Genomic DNA, 4,295 nt, shown 5'->3' with positions numbered 1-4,295 from the left:
ATGGTAATTGTTTTCGGCATCCTGTGAATCTGCATTATCTCCCTTGATAATCCCGGTAACCGAAATTTCAGTAGTTTGAGTAAGTCTTCTGCTGAACAGTATGAGGTGTACTTGCAGCCTGATATCCTTGTCGTGCGGCATCAGGCAGGCTTTGAATTACCACTGGATTCTGGTTCATGGGTGAGAAAATTAAGGTTTGATGGAAGATTTGTTCCGTTAAATGAAGCAAATGATACTGCAAATGCTTGAGATGGTATAACCTCAACTCCTCGTATGTGGTCACATGCTGTGAATAAGTATTGGTCAACCCTGCTATAACAACATGAATGTTGCTACCAAAGCTTTTGTCACCACTTAGCACTGTCTTCACTGCATCACGAAGCCGTCTCCCAGCCATTGTTGTAAATTCTCCTGGTACACTAAGAATAAAAAATTGTCCAATTCGGAATATCTGGATTGGAAGTATTGAAGGAGCCCAATCATATGGAAGCTTCATTTACTGGTGGGGTAGATTGTTGAATAGTAGGCTGGCTAACAGTAGATGTGAACAAAGGTTGCGGTTGCTGATACTGCAAACTATGCCACGGGCCTGCATTATTGAAAGGTGATGCCGTTGTCAATCCAGAAGGTGTTAATGAAGCAACACTGGCTGGGAAAGTTGTGAAGTTGACCGCAGCTGGAGCTGATCCTGCCAAAGGCCCTTGGGCTCCAGAAACGTGAGTAGTTAAGGATGATGGAACAGACAACTGGGACATCATAGATTCAAGCTGATTTACATTTGAAAGACCCTGATATGCTTTTACCACAGGTGCAACATCAAAGGAGGCCCAATTGCTATCACCAGAACTTGTTGGATTCGCAAGTTGAGCCACGGTAACTGGTGTGGCTTGAGGAATTGCTGGAGCAATAGGTGGTTCAGGAATATCATCAAAATCAATAAGGCTCCTGATAATCTCAAGCTTAACTTCTGTTTGGGATCCATTACTGGATGCCAAACTACCGGAAGACGTTGTTCTCTATGTGATTCCTGAGCCATTAGCAGCTTGTCCGCTGTTTGCTATCAGGTAAAGAATGAGTTTGCGGATCCCACTCTTTAAAGAATATTTCTTTTGCATGCTGATTTCCTCCTTCTTGAAGTGCACTAACTTCTTGTGCAGTAAATTTAATCATGGAAACTGATTTTACTCTATGAGTAAAATCTCGGTGTATTCCACTACAGCTTGTGCAAACAAACGTCCAGAAATTTGTGCATACATATTTCGGTCCCAAGCTATTGCAATTAATGCATCTTCGATTCTGTGTAAGTTTGAGGAGACCTCGAATAATTCGTTCATTTTGTCTCATCTTCCTTTACTCGACTTGTCATCTCCGCTTCTAAGAACTTAGAAGATGATGAATGTGCAGAAGTAATACTCTGGAACTCGAAATTGAAATGAAACCCTAAAAGTTGATAAAATTTGACGACAGAGTGAAAAAAAGTGAAATGAGAAGAAGTGCCTGATTTTGCAGGAGATAAAGAAGCAGTTAAGCAGCTTTTTTTTAAGCTGATGATGACGGTCAATGAGAAAGATCCAGCAGTATAACAACCAGAGAGAGGAAGTGATTTTCTGAATTGGTAAATTTCGGCTTTGTACAGCTCAGAATTTGCATCCATTTTTGCCTTGTTCTGACAAGATTTTAAACAAACTCACGCTTCAAGGTGCCATTAATACCACTATTAGCAGATTGAACAGAAACACTTGCGGACATTGAATGTGAACTCTGGCCAGACTGGTTTTGCCGAGGAAACCGAACAAAGTCCTCATAGACACGCTGTTGTGGTAGGGACAACTGACCAGGCTTAGGGAAAGAAACATCCTTCCAGCTGCAGAAATTATAAATGAAGCGGTTTAAATGGGAAAGCTTCCCTAGCAAGGTCAACTTGGGACATCATGAAAACTGCAAACTGTTGTACACTCTCGTCTAATCTTAACCACTTAAGAGCAGGAATGAACATGAAAATTTCTGCTTCCGTATTGATTCTGCATGCAACCTGTCATGCTGTTCCTGTGCAGTATCAGCAGTGAAAGAAGCATTGCCACAAAACTTATTTTCCACCTGACCATTTGGATGATCATTCAATGCATTGTTAGAACTTAAAGAACATCTATTTCCCATAACATTTGTCGCCACATTCTCCTCCTTAGCAATGACACCGGCATTCAGATTGGCAGAAGGTGTTGCCTGAGAAAATAGTGGAAGAATAGTAACTCCTGCATGGCCTCCTATGACAGGTACATTCACATCGGCAACTGGAACTTTAGTTTTCCCAGCATAGAAAGTTTTGGATTGATGTTTTTGAAAAGGAGGTATGAATTGAATTAAGAAGAGCTCGTTGAAGCTTGAGAGGCGCCAGCGTTTACTGCGAGGACGCTTTGCCGGGATCAAGGTAACTCAAAGTTGGAATTCTCAACTGAGGAATAGCTACTGCTTTCGAAAACTGAAACTGGGTTGTAGGTTTGGCAATGGGATGATGCCGACAGAATTTCAAAGCCTGTGTATATGCTGCATCACAATGTTCACTAAGAGCGAAATTGAACACCATTTCTAATGACAGGTATGTTTCCTTCGTATCCCTTTTGTAAGAAACATTTAAGTCATTAATTTGTTGGTGTAACTCCCTCAGTATAAACATGATAACTACTTCTTTTCTCAATCCTACAGCTCCATCGTGCTGCCAACCCAAGTATGATAGCATCGTGTAACCCCGTAACGTCAACCAGACCGCAATGTCTTCAAGTATTCAAAACAAAATTACAGAAGTGATTTATCCGGTTCGTTTGGTGGTGAACTCTGCAGAACTCATTGTGTTTGCTGCTGTGCAGGAACTTGGTTTATGACATATAATTCGTAGGAAGATCATTTTCCATTGCGAAAGAAAGACCTCATTGGCGAAGGATGCACCGGTTGATGTTGTGGCTCACAACTTAACTTTTTGTAACTCTGTAGTTTTGTGACTTGTAATGGCCATAATGTTGATATGAATGAATAACTAGTAACGTTGCAATGATTGAAAATGTATCCATTTCTACAGGTAAATACATCGTATAGTGTCGAGTTGTCCTGCATTCTATCTGGTCTATTTAGATGCTGGTTATCAAGACCACATGATTCCAACTCTGAAGCTGATGTAGTCGCTTTAAGAAAATATGCATGTGAATGCAATCTGTCTTGAAATTGGAGCATTTCCACATATGTACGCAATGTCATTTGCCTTAAGCAGTATGAATGAAAATCAAATTGGTCTTCGGTAATATCTGCACAATGCTTCTCGAAACCTATCACCTTGAAGAAAATCTAGTGGTATTCTCTTAACAACTGATAACCACTTAAATTGTTGCCCAAGTGTTTTGTACAAGTTATATAAACGATCTATTTCATCGGGAGAAAAATGGCCATTTGCTGAATATAATCCTACACATTGTTGAAGGCCTCTGATCTTTTTTATTTCCATCATGCTAATAGCAACTGCATTATCAATTTTACCCACCAGCACCAACTCACTTTTATTTGTAATTTTAATGAAAAGAAACATTGGAATTGATTTTTGAAAACATTGGAATTGATTTTTGATGTGAACATTCCTGGAAGCCTTGATGGTAGTGTTACTGCCTGTCCAGACAAATCCTTATGGAGGTCCGGAATTTGCTTATACCACAAACCTATCACCTGAGACCGATAATGATTCCCCAAAAGTTCCAAAGGGAAGTGCTATGCGATTAACAACTCTTCATTCTTAGTATTCAATTCATACACGTAAAACATTGAAGAGCCAACAAAGGCAGCTACACAAATCACTTCAAGAGACTGAACAATATGGTTAAACTCAATGATGTCACTGGCAAGATCTTTCCTCCATAGAATTTCACCGCCTATGCTAGAAATAGCATTCAGATGCCCTTTACCATAAACAAAAATCAAATCATCTTTGTCAGCTTTCAAAATTTTTGAAATGTTTAATATTGACTTTGATTCCTTTGATCCCTGAAGGTGAGAGAACCCTAATCTTTGTGGCGATGGCGATTCAGCCGCACGGAAGGATTTGAAGAGTGAGTGAGTGATTGGGAAAAGTTTTTTTTTCATGGCCAAAATCGGGGTATGACAGTGAGCCAAATGGTCAGTCAAGATACTACCTTTGATCGCTTTCTGAGATCGGTATTTGATATCATATTCTGATAACAACATCTGCCAACGGGAAATCCTCCCAGTTAAAGCAGGCTTCTCAAATATATACTTGATTGGATCCATTTTGGATA

At 40.0% G+C, this 4,295-nt stretch overlaps 1 pseudogene; it reads right to left on the bottom strand.

Moving 5' to 3' along the window:
- Positions 1 to 270: 270 nt before the first annotated feature.
- On the bottom strand, positions 271 to 1,669 carry LOC127095343 (uncharacterized; annotated as a pseudogene).
- Between the last annotated feature and the right edge of the window lie 2,626 nt (positions 1,670 to 4,295).

The sequence above is a fragment of the Lathyrus oleraceus genome, chromosome 6 (genome assembly GCF_024323335.1).
Source record: "Lathyrus oleraceus cultivar Zhongwan6 chromosome 6, CAAS_Psat_ZW6_1.0, whole genome shotgun sequence".
Taxonomy (NCBI): domain Eukaryota; kingdom Viridiplantae; phylum Streptophyta; class Magnoliopsida; order Fabales; family Fabaceae; genus Lathyrus; species Lathyrus oleraceus.
The sequence above is the reverse complement of the archived record's forward strand: the minus strand, read 5'-3'. Positions and strand labels throughout refer to the sequence as shown.